Source organism: Rhea americana, unplaced genomic scaffold (genome assembly GCF_003343005.1).
Source record: "Rhea americana isolate MKP2758 unplaced genomic scaffold, rheAme1 scaffold_1, whole genome shotgun sequence".
NCBI classification, from domain to species: domain Eukaryota; kingdom Metazoa; phylum Chordata; class Aves; order Rheiformes; family Rheidae; genus Rhea; species Rhea americana.
The window spans coordinates 15523866-15540461 of NW_028185038.1; positions in this window are offsets into that span (position 1 = coordinate 15523866).

Sequence of the window (16596 nt, forward strand, 5' to 3'; positions counted from 1 at the left end):
AGCGATGACTGCACAGTTTTTGTCACCAGCACAAAGCTGGTGAATTGACTGGGATCGTTACTGCAGAATAAGCGATGCATGAAACACRTCAACCGACAGCAGAACAAAGTACCAATGTCTCAGACGTATCTATTGGCAATTTTTGTTTGCGTTGATTAGGATTTCATAGTCTTCATAACAAAATGCTGTATGTTTCATGCTAGGACATCTTAATTTCTTTTTTAAGCATTACTATTAGTTCTACAACAAGTTCTCTGGAACCCATTTAGAAACTCTGAACGGGAGTTCTCTTGAGGTTGGAGTCATCTCTCTATCTCAAAACATCTACAGTTYAGATGCCTACATCTAAGGTGGTTACCCTGGGTTCCCTTTACAGTCAGTAGAAACAAAGAGGCATCTAGAGAAGATGATTCATCTCATCCTYATACAGATATCTAACAAAGATCAAATTAATTTCTCTCTGGAGATATCTGTTTATCTCTATTGACAATAAAAGGAGCCTGGAGTGATTAACTCAGACTTAGCTGTCTATATTTTGGGTGCCTAAAATGAGCTGAGATAATGCCCAGTCAGAGCTTTCTTTGATCAAGCAGTTCAACTGCTATCACCAAAATAAAAGAAGGGCAAGGGTGGATGAATGAGAAGGCCAGACTTGTATATTATCCACTCAGAAATAAATGTAGCAGTGAAGAGATTCATGATCTTCCACTAGCCCAAAGTTCCCAAAACATCCTACTTTTCCTTCATCCAGATTGGACCTGGCAGAAGGACCTTATCTGTCCTCAGAAATGTGCGCTCACACATATCTCAGCCTGGCAGCCTCTTTTGTTAGCCTGGAGTTGGGGATCCCAGAAAGCTGGCTGGACTCACCAAAGCATATCTCAGCACATGTGAACACTACAAGTTACTACGCCCTTCTGAAGATCTGGCTCCTGAATCTTTGTTTCATGACTTGCTTAATTAAGGCTCGGGGGTCAGATTTTCATTTATACTCCAGTCTCATTGTGCTGCTACTCAAATGGGGGRAAAAAAAGAAAGTTCTAGCAACTGTGTCAGTGCAATGAGGGTTTTCTTTCTTAGCTTAGTCACATCAGTATTTGGCCCTGTCACAACTTGTGAACCATGCTGCAGTGAGAAAGGATGGAGCTAATTCTCACCTTGAGGTGCAGTTCCTAAGGGACAAACTTATTGATGCCTTCTGTCAAATCCTGGACATCAAATCCAAGATCAACAAACATGTCTCCCTCAAGTGTATCTCAGACCACAGGATATCTCCCCATCTGATTTTATTTCTTTAATTTCTTCTCATCCTACCAGAAGCAATCCAACCAAAGGACCTTCAACCTGTGTTGACTGAAAGAGGGAAGAAAGAAAAAGTCTGGCTTCAAAAAGTTTTGACAGTTGGCATGGTAATGAGCCCATTCCGACTAAAATGACCTCATTGCTGCTCATTTTTCCTGGCTACCAATCGATTTATGAACCACTTTTAACATACAGAGAAGTGTTAATGAATCAAGTGTTTAAAAATAACACACACCAGGAGGTTGTAAATTACAGCCCCAGCATCCTTTGAATGAATTCACATCCCACATTTCCAGCACCCACCTGGTACCCGTCTGCTGCGAGATGGGTGTTCCTTCAGAGTCTGGATTTATTATCCACAAATATGTGTTTGGGGTTGCACCAAGTCTTGCCTCATCAGCATCCAGTTCTGCCATCAATTCTGACACAACGGAAGAAGAGGAAGAGGGAAGGGTTGACCAGAGCGAGATGGAACCACTTAAAGGAGAGGAAATAACCAAAGAACCAAGGCCAGCTCTGTYGCTCCTGAAGGCAGAAGTGTTGAAGGAGAGGCACTCAGTGGTCAGTGCTGAATCAGTGTACATCACCCCTTTCAGCTCTATCTTGACCAACCTACTGGGTAAGGCCTCTCTTAGTGAGGTTGACTGAAACACTACTATAATGCGAATGATATAGACTGTTTGTGGGAGCAGATCTGCAGATCAAACTGTTGGACTGGAATTCAGAATACCCAACTTTCAGCTGTACAAACATAAGAAGCAGAGGTTAGCACATAGACTGAGACACCCTCCTTTAGGTGTATTTGTGGGACTGAGAAGCACGATCCATCTAACTAAAYGTTGATGCCTAGTGCCATTTGAAATGTCCGGGCATTTCACGAGACATCTCATGAGACACAAGGGCCTTTTAGAACAGCTACTCAACGCTGAAAGGATGCCCTATGTGCCCCAGCAGTGCTTACGAATAAACCCAAATCATGCTCTAGTTATTTATTGCAAAATGGTCATCTAGACCCCTTCTACAGCCAATGGACATAGGCGTCTTAAGAAAGTAAACATACAAGACTTACTTGGACACTGTTTTCTGTTCAATGAGACAAATTCAACTGTAAGAGGTTTTCATCAGGCTTCTGGACATTTGACCCTGACTATACCAATCATACTGCTTTTACAAAAGGCAGGAAAAGTGGTTCTGTTAATTTTCATAATGTGCTAAATATTTCATAATATTATAGGCATATCTCATAACATGGCTTTGCTAAAGAAGTGAAGTAGAGCAAGATTTGCCTTTTAACCTCTGCTCCAAATCCTAACAAATTCGGCCAGTTATTTTAAAATGGCYTGTGACACGTGCAGATACATTTCTGGCCTCCCAACTGGAACAGACAGCCCTTCCTCCTTGCATAGCTCCTGTCTCTTCTTACACCACCAGATCTCCTTCTGAGAGGCAAGATTGTGAGTAAAAAAATGGGTGTAAAGAGAACTACMTCTCAAAAGCAGCATTTCCTCTCAACTTCCAGAGTAATTCCTTTTCATGCACAGTATTGCAAGTTGCTTTCTGCTTCTAGTTCCCAAACCTGTCCTGGTCTGAGTGTCTGATGCAGCTGACTCTGAGGCAGCAATCCAATAGTGTGGCAGAAAAAAGGCAAATATTTTTATCAACAAGCATTTTGTGTGCACCAAAAAGAAGTAAACTATTCMCTTGCTTTTGGAATGCTAGATTTAGCTGGGTTAGTGCATTAAGTGTCATTCTTTAAAAATAACATTGACAAACTGGAATGAGTCATGAGGAGTACGAGAAAGGTTAGAAGTTAAGACAACATGATCCATAAGCAAAGGGTGATGATGATGGGTTTTTTAAGGTCATCTCACCTTATAAGAGGTAAGATGTATATCATACAAGCATCTATGTCTGATATAGTCCAGTTTTACTCCATAGTCCAGGAGATAAAAATTTTTTTCTAAGGGCCTGTTTAGAATTTTATATTAAAGGGAATAGCATGTGATTTTTTTTCTAGCCTAAATAACTCAAGTGATTTATTCTCTAGAAGAGCTTATTTCTTCCTTTGGGTTATAAAGGATCCTCATAAATAAAATTTGTCATATCATAATAAAATGTACTGTGTCATAACTGTATCTGTGTGCAGGTACCTCAGATGCCCTAGGACAGCACAATCCATGGTTGCCAATGGTCAGGCAACAGGAGTTCATCCTGAACATCCGTGTCATACACGTAGCTATGGGAAGACGCCCTCACTGAAAATATGAAGGCAAACAAAATAAAAGACTCCTCTTGAAATTATGATGATAAGTTGTATTCCTTGACCWTTGAGAACAGGGCAATAACTAAGTCAACCTACCAGGGGTGTAACTTAGAGGTGGAGAAAGACTCTAAACATAAGAACAGTGATCGAGAAGAAAAGGTTAGTCTCAGATGATGTGCTGTGCTTTTCAATTTTAAAGGCTCCTTAGGCAAAAATCTGTCAAGGACAGTCTAAGTACCCTCATCATGTTTCCAAGCAGGCAGATGGAATAGTTGTCATCTCWAAGGCTCTTCTTACCCTTTGTTCTGTGGGCCTTTCTTCCTCTAGTTGTGATATGAAGCAGTACGTCTGTGTCTGAGCTGGCTTTAACTAAACACTAAGTACTACATCACATAGTAATCTGAGCACAACAACATGGAATAAACCTACTTCACCTTGCTTCCTAGATGATTTTGCAGAAAACAAGTTTTGTATCATTGCAYGAATCAACAACCAGTATCATATCTGAAAGCTAACCCAGGCAGGTATGGCTATCGTTCTCTTCCGTCAAACTCTAGACGAATCGTATGGATTCAACCCAGCCAAAAGTAAAGATAAATCAGGACTGGAACACTATTCCACTAAACTCCTGGGAACGATTAAGTCAATCCTTCTCCTAATGATGTCAATGGCAAAGCTTGCACTGACTGAAGTGACAAAGAACTAGGCTTTAAATCTCCTTAATTAGAATATAAGAGTAATTTTTGTTAACACTTTGCTGAGTGAAATATATATATACATATATATATATAAATATATATATATATATACACAAACATCTACTTCTTCCTGAAAGTGGTTGGATACTCATTCCAGACCCACACGTTGGCACTCAAGAAAGCAGGCTATTCAGATCAACTCTGCCAGGGCACCCAGCCACATTAAATCCCAAAAGACCCACGGAAACAGGTATATTTTGTGGTAAAAACGATAATAATTTTACTCCTCATCTCTTGGCCCAACAAACTGACTCTATTCCTCCCTCTGGGCACTATGTACRTTCCTTCCAGTAGCCCTTCTATTCCATTAAAAAATTCAATGGGAACCAATGGGTTGAAGCAGAAAGTTAACTCACATTCATCTGAGGTCCTTTGCTCTTCTCTTGGCCACAAGGAGCTTGTGCTCCTGAAATATCTGAGGGATCTAGGATTACAAGTGAATGAGTGAGGCACATATTACTTTTAGGGTAACATCACCACCTCAAAACATAAAAAGCCATCAATTCATTATTATACCTGTAATGTTCGTGGCTTCAGACTAGCAAAAGTATTCTACTGCACTGAAGAAAAAAGAAACCATTCCTAAATGAAAAAAAGGCACCAGCCCTATGAAAACCAGCAGAGATTAGGGTTCATGTAAAGTGTCATAACAGATTTTGTTTCCACCCAACCTAACCTTCTGCTTTCACTTACATAGATGCAAATGCTGAAAAATTCTCTCAATTTCCATGACTTTACTCCAGGTTCACATTGGTGTAACCAAGTACTGGATTCAACTCATTGTATTATTATTTTTGTAGTCCAAACAATTTCTTAATAAAATAAACTCACTGAAAGGCTCACTGTGAGAGTAACAGCACCTGTCAAGCACACAAGTTTTCTGAAGAATAAAAAAAGGGAGTTACATTTTTACCTAAAGTCGACAAAATTTAAGTCTTTGGTTAAAATGCCAAAATATCTTCGATAACACATTTACACACCTATAAAAACAAAAGTTCAGTCAGAAATTCCAATAAATGGTCCTTAGGTTGCATAAGAGCCATACAGCTGCAAAAACATCAGATCTATYTGATAGATTTTTAAAGTGACAGTCTAAGAAATTACAGTATACAACTTTAAATTCAATTTTATTTTATTTTATTCTTTTTAWTTTGAACTTATTAAATAGGAAGTGAATGTTTGGACCTTGCAAGCAGAGACAACACTCCATCTTCAGTCTGAAGATTCCCTATAGTTCCCCAGGTGTATCCAATAGCATTTTTAACGTAGCTAACAAATAAAGGACAGAAAGGAAAAAGGAAATAAATGAAGTAAAATAATTGTGGGGGAAAATAGTCCAAAATCACATCCTCATCTGATGTAAATCAGCCTGGTGCTAATGAAGTGTGCAGGGTTACATCAGCTGAGGGATTAATCCGGGTCTCACACTGAATGCAAAATGAAAGCTGAGAAACACCAAACGCCATCCTGATACGAACACACTGAGAAAATGAAAAGGTAAACTGAAATAACGAGGGAAATCAGCTCTCCACATTAAACAAGGCCCAATAATACACTCAGTGAAATCCAAGTCAAATGACGGATTCCAAAGCAGCTTGTTAGGAGCATAATGATTTTCCAAACTTTTACATTCATATTTTACTGGACAATGTATGGTCTGAGTTTCTACTAAGCCATTATTACATTTTGCAGACGTCATTTTGACACATTTTTGAACAGGCTGGAAGTCCTTGTTTATTCAGCTTTCCCCTTGGGCACTTCTAGAAGTTGTTCTCCTGTAATTCCAGTTCTGCTTCGCCTTGGTACACCTTTAACAGTCCTTGTTTTGTTATTAACTCAATGACTGACTGACAGAGGCAACCGGGTTTTGAAACCCTGCCATCAAAGCCATTCCGTCAACATAGTGGTGACATAAGAGACCATACAAGGAAAGTTTAGAGGGAACAAAGGACTTTTCAGTCAGGAGGAAAAAAAAAACATATTGCTGGGAACGTCAAAAAACTTATTGCAAAGACAAACAAACAAGAAGTTGTAGATAGGCTACTGAAAGTTATAGCAACCATCTGTGTTCCCAAGTCGGACCTACCTGTTCTGTCTTTGGTGCTTCTTTGCTTGTAATAGCAACATTGTCAGCTGAACTAGTAGTAGACAGACCATCAAAGAGCACCTGTCTTCCATAGACCTCTGCCAAATTAGACTTCATGGTGTTTAAAACATTGACAGTCATCCAGAGGACTTACTGTCATCAGTAATAGCTCAGATAGATTTACTGTACAAACAGGCTGTCTGGGATCTGCATAGACAAAATAATGAGGTCGCCAGTATTGTTCAGTGTTAGAAAGGATGAACTAATTACAACGCATATAGAAGCGAAAAAAGTTTTWTTGAGGGCAAACTCGAGAACATAACGTAAGAATGGCCACAGCACATGAAACTGAAGATCTGTCTGATGTTAGCCCTGTCTTCAGCAAAGTACAGTAGTAAGTGCCTAGCATAAGAGATAGCAAAAGAACAAGGAAAGCAGAGAGYTATTTTCTTAGAGGAACATTGTGCAAACGTCAAAAAAACTATGGCTCAAGGACCTCTCTAGCTAGAGGTGAGGTCTTTGTATTAAATAACCTTGGAAGGATTTTTCTTCTATCAGTTTGGCCAGCTACCATTCACATGATCCTGTGGCAAAGACTCCCATAGTTTACCAACGTGTTATACAAATAACCTTCTCTTTTTGTTTGTCTTAAAGTTGGCACTAGCTAGTTTTGTTTGGTGCACCCTAGTTCTTTTACTGGAAAAAAGAGTGAAAAATCATTCCCTATTTGCCTTCTCTATGAATGGTGAACATCACATCTTTCTTCAGTGATTTATTTTTAAGGCTGAAGATTTCCAGCCTATTAGTCTTCAGAACTAATTCAGAAGCTGTTTCCTATCCTTCTCTGTTCTACCATATGCTTCTTGAGAGGAGGAAAACAAGAACTGTGCACAATATTCAAAGTGTAGATGCATTATGAATTTATCCAGCCGTATAGTGATGTTTTCTGGCTTGTCCTCTATTCCTTTCCTAGTAAACCTCAAAAACTAATTTACTTTTTTGACCTCTACCAAGCATTGATCTGAGGATACTTTGATCCATCAAAATATAACTCAAGGATCTTCATTCCTGAATTATAACAATCAGCTTAAAGGCGGAATTTGAGTATAAATTCTCATAATATCCCCAAACCCAGATCCAAATGCAGCCCTGAATTTCAGAGGAAGCATCTCTTCTTCTWGAAATAGAAAAACAAAATCCCAAATACAAAGCTCTACCAAATCAACCAACTACGAGGTTTGTGAAGCTCCGGCTCTACTGACAGTACTTAAGGAGAGACTGTCGGTGCTAGCATTACTATTTGCCTGAGGTAAGCTAAGGTACAGCATCAATGTTCACCTGATGTCTGTCAAAGTAAGCATTCTCCCAGAGAGTATATAAGCAGAAATTACCTAAGTTTCAGAGTATACAATTAACTTTTTACTTATATTTGTAATCCTCCCAAGCAATGTCATAGGGAGTATCTTTCTGATTGACCTTTCTGATTGACCATTCCACAGATTCCTCCTTCCAGAAAGAATTATTAGAGCCCATCCTCAGCTGTGCTACAAATTCTGGGCTCAGTTATTCACATTACCTCCTCTTTGGCACATCTGTATGAGAAGGACTTGGAGTGGGTGTAAATCTAATGGGATAGTCTTGTTCTAATCTAAAGACAAARGAAGGCAGAACAAAGGGGCAGCAAAACCAGGACATTTGATTGTTCTTCTTGGACTTCTTAGCAATAGTTATTTTTTGAAAAAGACCCTGGAAAAAATAAAACATTTTGMTTGTTTTTATGTATTACAAGTCTATTCAAAAGTAGAGGTAACATTTTCCATGCTACTGATTAGAAAAATTAGGGAGATCCTAGCACATTTCATTATGATACATTTTATTCTAAAACTAGTCAGTCTTTCCTGGCTGATATGAAATAAGCTTATAAATACAGATAGTGCATTTTCAGTCTGAAATCAAGATGGAAAGATAAAGATGGTCAAAGATCCTGTAACATCATTTAAAAGAGTTAAGATCAGAGGTTCACTTGGCCAAATAAAAATGTCCACAGTGTCCACAACTGGTTCATAGTGTCTAGAGCGCCTTGTAAGTCAATGAAGAGAATTAGGCACTTTCAGGCTGCAATTCATTTCACCCCAAACCAGATATCTAAAATTGGTGAGATGAATCATGCTCTAAATATGGCCATTTTTTCTAGAGTGTCCGTAAAGAAGCTGAATGTGATGAGCTCAGATAAAGACACAGTAGCTATTTTAAGTGGGATGATTGCAGCTTCCCATTCTTTACTCATTTAAAATATTTTAAATACGTAGTTTCCCAATTAAAGCCAAAGGTTTCACACAAATAAATTATTACTGAAAGACTGCAGTGACCTCCTGAGCATTCATTTAAATCATTCAAATTACTGTCATTGACTTAAAGGGGACAAGAATTTCACCTGGGATGGAGCCTCTCTCACCTCAGTCCTGCTGTCTAAAAGTTAGGTATTAAGGTAAACTAGTTGTCAATATCCTTCTAAAGTCAACAGAGAGGAACAGATCYGATTTTAGTTATCCTGTCATGTAAAGTAGTCAAAGATTATGTGGGATGAAGAAGCAACTGCAAGTGCTCATCTCTTCCCATTGACCATAGCGGGACCTGTTCAGAGTGGACTCCTAATTTTTTAGACAGCTATAGTTAAGTCTCTACTTGGTTTCCATTGCATTTCTTCTTTATGCTAGTTTTAGAGAAAAATACAGTAATAGCATTTGTAATATTTGAAAAACAATCAGAAAATGTTTGTCTTTTCCACAGAGTTAGAGAGTTATAAACTGAAACAACAATCTCTGCAACTTCTAATTTAAGCTGTTTCCCATTGGGCTAAAATGATACCCATCAAACATATAAAAGGTCCTATTTTGTCATAAATAACATCTCTGTGCAGTACCTAGTCCAGAAACCTTGATTAGACATAAATACCTCCTACAAAATACTACTACTTCTGCATGTCATGAACATATTGATAGGTTTCCCTGCTTACAAAAGAAATGTAATCAAGCTGCAACATAAAATTTTCTCTTTTTTYCCTAATTTCTTTCCTGTTTTATTAGTGAAACAAACCCTGGAAAATAACATACACTCTGTGTAATACTTAGGCATTTTGTCTTCTCTTCTTATAGGCAGTACATTCAACAAGGTGTTTCTTTTTCTGTTTTCAGCCTATCTYTCTCTGTTGCTTAAAGGCCAGCCTTTTCACCATCTCTTAAAAGTATTTTCTTCTCCTAAATTCATTAGCAAAAGTGAAGTTCCTTCGGGACTTCTTAGGACACTATGAACTTTTTATTATTTGTATTTTATAAATATACTCCACTTAGCATGCTGATGTATTTCAAGATAAATTTCAAGGTGCTGTGAGAGGTTCAGCACAGTGAGAGAAGAGAGGTGTCGCAACAGGAGTGCAGTTTTTACTGAGAAAATTTATATTTTGCATTTTTTYCCCCAAAGGAAGATTTCTCAGCCCTTCCTGAAGATGGTTGCACTATATTCATAGCAAATATTCTTAAAAACACTGATTTTCTTTTCTTTTCCACTCCCCTAGAGAGAATGAAAACTAGTAAACAAAAAAAAATCTCAGAGTTCAATAAGAAGCAATATATAAATGATCAGTGAAGATAGTCGCACTGCACTTTCCATGAGACTGTTGGGGCATCGATCCACAATGCTATGGATGGGTGGTCAATTTTCATCTTTGACACCGACTTTTTGTAACCTGTGACAAATCATTTTCTTTCTCCTTATATTGCTCGTCTTTTCACAAAACGGGGATAAGTGCTCTCAGAACTGAAGTTAGCTGTTCGCTCAAGTACTCTAATGATGAAGACCACAYGACTGCCTTAGGTTTGAGCTATTTAAGGATTTTCCACCGAAATGAATTTCTGATGGAAGATGCAAGCTTTACACATTTAAAAGGGTTCATTTGAACAAAATTAGATATATATTTTTCCATGAGAAATGCAATTCAGTATGTCATTTTCAATGGTTCAATTCAAACGCAACATTTTGTTATTAACAAACCCAAAATGCCCTGCTGCCAGTCAGTTAGCGAAACAGTCTTTCTCCTCTGACGTGTTGCCTCATGGGAGTTGTTTCAAACTTACCTGTAGGACCCACATATCGCAAAAGTCAATGCTCTGAATCCACYCTACAATATACAGGGCATCGAAGAAGTCATGTTATGGGATGCACCTTGAGTATTTTGGCCAGAGACCATGATGTGCCAGGTTTCCAAGTACTATTTTCCATAAAGTATCTGCCATTGTCAAGAAATGCAAAGAGACACTGATGTGAGCTGAAACAAAACTTTTTTGGCCATCTCAGCCTACCATCTGCCATCTCAACCTAAATGAAGTATTTTGTTTACAGGAAGGTTGAAGTGTCTCCTTTTGATCAGAAATTTCCAGRTTAAGTCTTTTTCTCATTCCTAACTTAACAGAACAGATGGAGAATTACTTTTCTGTAGGAAATTATGAAATTTCAATGTGTCACATTTTGAGGCAAAAWTTTATGTTGAAACATCAGAATTTCTTTGGGGACCAAAATTCCAAATTTCTTCCCACTACATTTTAGACAGTTGTCAGCCTACATTTTGGTCCCCAGCTCTCTTTCTAGTGGTTTCTAATAGATCAACTAGTCAGCCATCAATTTTATCTAACTCCACTGATTCAATGCATAAAAAGCTTGAATTCTTGTCACTCAACAAGTTTAAACGTATCAGGCTTTTGTTTTTATAGTTGCACACCAAGACAGCTGATTTCTCTACCACTCCTGATTAGATGGCCATTCTTGGTTAAGGCAATCCAGAACTGATTCTCTTCCAGATGAGATGACCAACAACATCAAAAGTCTTTCCAGTTAATACAGTAATAATATAACATTGCATATTCCAACAATTGTAAGTATAAGCAACTGGAATATTACAGCTAAACAGGCATGGATGAAAATGGTGGAAACATTTGCTTTGGGCTGATCCCATGAAGTCTCCCACACCACACAAGCAGCAACTGCAGCAGCAGCAACTTCCTAAGCCTTTCTCAACATGAAAGACTGAACTATCTCAATGAAATTGTTCCATGTTAAAATCACAGGACCACCTCTGCAGTCCCTACGGACAGGAAACATGCCGGGTCAAATGCTCTTGTTGGCCTAGTTTTGTTATAGTCAGTGGAGTAATGCCAAAACCAGAATTTGGCCTAGGAACCTAAGCATATGGCATTGTTCTACTACACTTGCACAAATCACTGGATATTATTACTGTGAACATACTGGGCCCTTATTTGAGTGCTGAAGGAGAAAGAGTTTGAGCACGAGGCTGTGAGCCAAGAATTCTTTAGTTCAGTGCTGGGGTTTATCAAATAAACCATGCTGTTGCTGTTTCCTTGAGTGTAAAATACGAGGATAGAAGGAGGAATATAAACACATTATTCATAACATTAATTTCAGCCTAACAAAACCATCTCCCTGGACTTTTTCCATATTCTTTGGAGAAAGACAGGCTCCACCATAGCAGACCTCGGAGAATTAACGGGTGTTGATATACTCCCAGTGATCAAAAGAAAGGATCCTGCAAAGGAGTATGTTTGGCCTATCTGGTTAACTTTGCAAACTGATAGTATTCATGTTCAAAGAGTCAGAATGGCAGGATTTACATACCAGCACAYTTCTATCACAGCTCACAGCTAGCATTGCTGTAAGAATGTGTAGGTGATCTTGCTACCAGAAACAGTATTAAAATTCATTTGAAATTTGTAAAGCTCTTGATAGACTGAAAACATTTGTTAATGTCAGAATTACTTTAACCATGTGCAGGATATGCATAGAGATCATGTCAGATAATGAGTATTAACCATCCGGTCAACATATTCAAGACGTTTCTAAGTGTTTAAGACCAGAAGGGCTCACAGAGTATAGTTTCTTGGGATTTTCTCAGTCTGTTACAACATACCCCTAAATTAAGGCAGACAGCTCCCACCCTAGAGGGCCAAACGATGCTATCAGTTACATAGCATAAAACTAGAGTCAGTGAATGTCATGTTTGACCCACAGGGCAGATTCCCCRTTGCTCCCCATATCTGATACTGCAAAGCTCAGGGATGGAAAAGGAAGTGGTTACGATTCCCAGCCTCCGACACCTGCACCAGCCCTGGCCATGGTGCAGCCTTCAGCAGCTCTGACATGGCGTGGGTGGAATGGTAAGTAGGAGCAGAGAAGGGAGTGAGCAGCACCTGCTGAAGTTAAGCGTTTTTCATTTCAGCAGGCCTGGACATCTACCCCAGGAGCCATAAAAGAATAAGCTGAAGAACTTTTTGAACGACTAGAGCTATTTTTTAGGAAACCTGAGAAAACTCCAAAGGTTCAGAAAGATGGTAATATAGCTGTAACATCCTTTAGAAGATTTAGCAGGTTTCTACATAAGACTTTGAAAAAGTTTCTGGCAGGGGCTCAAAAGCCCAGTTATACAGGTGTCAAGARGACAGTCATGTTCTGTGAAGCCAAAAAAAAAAATCATCTTCTTTCTGGGTAGCGTAAATTGTCTATTTTTCCCTGAACATGTTACTGGCTCCTAATGCTGACCGTGGGGTAATGACTGGAATCACAGGTCAGTTTGCAGGATTTCAGCTGCCTTAAATAGAAATCACCCTTGSCCTCTGCCACCTAAGACACATCAGAGAAGTTGCCCTCTGAAAATACCTACTTTTCTCCAAGACTAGAGAGACTAACCCAGACGTAGACCTTTCATCTGCACAGTATTACAGTTAGGTGACAGGACTGCCACCTCCCTGCCCTACTGGCACGTCCTCAGATTACTTCTAATAGTCTTAATTGCATGTTGGCTATGAAATAAATCAAAAACATCACTCCATGCAAAAGCTGAGAAGGGGCATGCTGACATGCAACACAAAAAGGTGTGGTCACTGGGCCAGCTGTGAGGACAGACGGGACTCAAAACAGGTCAGAAGCAGAAGCAGATGGCAACTTGAAACACAAGCTGCTTTCATTATAAGACACAGGCTTGTTTTCATCGTGAGAGAAGATTCAATTTGCTCTAATGCAGACCACGCACACCTGGCAAGCTCCCAGCTTGATCTTCACCTAGGTACCCTGATCTCCCACACTATGCCTTACTATGCAGTTTCACTGCTGTAAACTATCTGATAAGCCTTACTGATCTTCCCACATGCTCCTGCGCAGCTTCTGGTCAAACAGGAGGCTGCTGATGTGCTCTCTCTGCTCTCAGCAGCTTCCTGCATGCCTCAGGGGTGCACCCAAGAGCCGTSAGCAGAGTCCAGGGTGGGTCGGGGATGAGGAGGTCTCTGTGTGGTGTTTTTCTGYTGTTCCTAGGCAATTTATTCCCCCCTCAGATATCCCCATGCAGTCTTCCAGCTCCTCAATCTCTGGTTGTATTAAATCTGTGCTTCTGTGGAGTTTGGGAAAATCAAACCTTTAGGCTCTGTTTTTCTCAAAGATGGATGAGTCACAGTGTCCCTGCCCAGGACTGTGGCAGCACAACGACCTTCTCACTGACAGCTGTGGGTGCATGAGAAAGCATCTCCCCATACTATGCCCCATTCTTCACTCCATGCCTGCTCAAGGCCCAGGTGAAATTCCTGCTGAAGGCAACAGCAGCTCTGCTTGAGCAGGGGTTATAGGGCTTGATTAATAGTCTGTTAATTGCTGTGGAAGGCACCGGAGTGGCAGATAACTATCAATAGRTTGAATGAAGAGTGCATATTTTCCCTGGTCTTCCAAAGCTTTGTGAGACAGCTCAGATGCCCCAAATGTCAGTCTAACCTCCAACAATGCAATTTGTGAGATCCCTTTGTTGTCTAAATTCCCTTAAGTGGAAATATGTTTTCTAACAGCACAGAAACTCTCCCCAAGGCTTCTGTTGTACCAGGTTAATCAACCATACATGACAGCAGAATTAGAGGTGCTAGTATTTTATGTTCTGCATCTAAAGTATGTTTCTTCGTGTGTACTTAACAGGCTTTAATTTTATAAAACATTGCGCAACAAGGCACCTTGGGGAAGAGCAATTAACTCAGATTATGTTTTCGTTTCAGTGAATACCAAATGAGAAGCTGAAATAGTGATTTATGTAGCCACAAAGTCAAATCATGCTCCTTAGTACAGCCTGATTTTTCAGTGTGGCCTTCTTTGGTCACAGCCAACCCTTTTCTTTCTGACATGCAATTAAGAAGTTGCTCAAACTGAACTCTCCCTTACAAATATATCAAGATATTTTATAATCACAATACACAGACAACCAGCCCTGTTTCAAGTTAATTGTGAGACTCCTATCATCTTCAGTGGGGGCAGGAATAAACCTACTGAAGRTATTTTGGTATAATTTTCCTGTTGATGACTATCACAGCCAGTTTGTGTTAATTATGGATGGGGATAGGCACTCCGAAACAATTTGAAGGAAGAAGGTACTAATTTAGGATCCAATATAGCTCTCATTAAAGTTAATGGAAAGATTCCTATTGACTCCAGTGGAAGTTGGTTCAAGCCCATAAAGGCCAAATGAGCTCATGTGAACCTTCTCATCCAGTTTCTCACTGCAGAAGAGAAATGATGCATCAGCACCTGAACCACTATTCATTCAGAGAGTTTAATTTTGTCACCTTGAGTCATGCCCAGCAGCTCCTTACAATACCCAAAGCTCCCTTGGGTTCAAGAGGTCTGTGGACACAGGTAGTGACCTGGGCTGATTTGGTATGCTGTCATCTGAAGGATTTTCCAATTGGAAAAGCTCTTTTGTGCTTTGCATCAAGGGATGGGATGGGACCAGAAGGAAGGGTGGGACAGGAAAGGAAAAAGAAAGGAAAAGAAAAAAGAAGGAAAGGAAGGAAGGAAGGAAAGGAAGGAAAGAAGGAAGGAAAGGAAGGAAGGAAGAGAGAAAGAAGGGAAGGAAGAAAAATTCCCATCATAAAACCAGAAACAGTCTCATCTACTAGGTTCTCTTTCTGCCTGCTGAAGACAGCAAGATGCAGCCAGCTGGGATGCAAGGAGCAAACCCCACACATGATTCCCCAGGGTATCCATGTCCGTTCCTTCCCAACCCTGCTGCCTATAGGAGCATGGGAAGTGGGAGCCCAGGAGTGTCCTCATCCACTCTCCTGGGTACTTCGGCCTCCCCTGCTCTTGCAGCCACCATGTCCCATCTCCTCGGCACCCTCACTGGCAACTGCCTGCCTGGCAGCCGGGATCGGGGAGAGAAAATAGGGGATGAGGCCTGGCAAAGTAGAAATATAGAGAATTCAGCCTCCCTGCCTGCAAGGCAGCCAGGGAGCCAGAGCCTTTCATCCAGTTCTCCCAAAAGGGATATGTTAGAAAATCCCTTCCCACGCAAAACCTAGCATCTTTTACTTTCCTTTATTTTATTTTATAAATACTAAAATTTATTTTGTATGAATCCAGTGCAGTAGGTTTTATTTTCATCAGGACCCAGAATACCCTCCATCAAAAAAAAAAAAAAAAAATCAGAGATAATGTTTTTGTTCCCTAGACAAGGAAAATAATTCCTTTTTTCCAACCCAATCAGCTAGAAAAATGTCATTCAGTGTAAATAAGGCTATCATTCTTGCCTGCTAAGGGATGTGATTTCTTTAAATGCAAATATATTTAGTCTCAGAAAAGTTCATGAAAATTGAAATTTGATTCCATCAAACAGAATGGGAGATACTTTTTCACAGCATTTTCCAAGTCACCTAATTCTTATGCATATCCTACTCTGACAGATAGTTGTGTAATTATAGTACCCTATTACCAATGGTCATTGCTGTCACTTTTTTCTTCCTTTTGCCCACCCCATTCATTAACAAATGTTTTAGTACTTTTAGTTAGCATACCAATGTCAGTGAAGCTCGGGAAAAGAAGTTGAATCTCCATTTGTCCTGTGTACTAACAAAATAATCATTAGCTAATTTTGAGTTGCAAAATTCCACCCACTAATACTATGTGAGCCACAGAAAAATCGGATTGGATTTCAGATTGCAGCCTGAATCTCTGAGGCTAGTAATGGGGGGAAAAATAATATTTCTGATAACGAGGAGTTTTGATGAGGTCATCAGAAGATAACAGAATGGGAATGATCTGGACACTTTCAAGACAGACCTTAAGCACACGATGGAGCATTTGTTGGGTCTTCA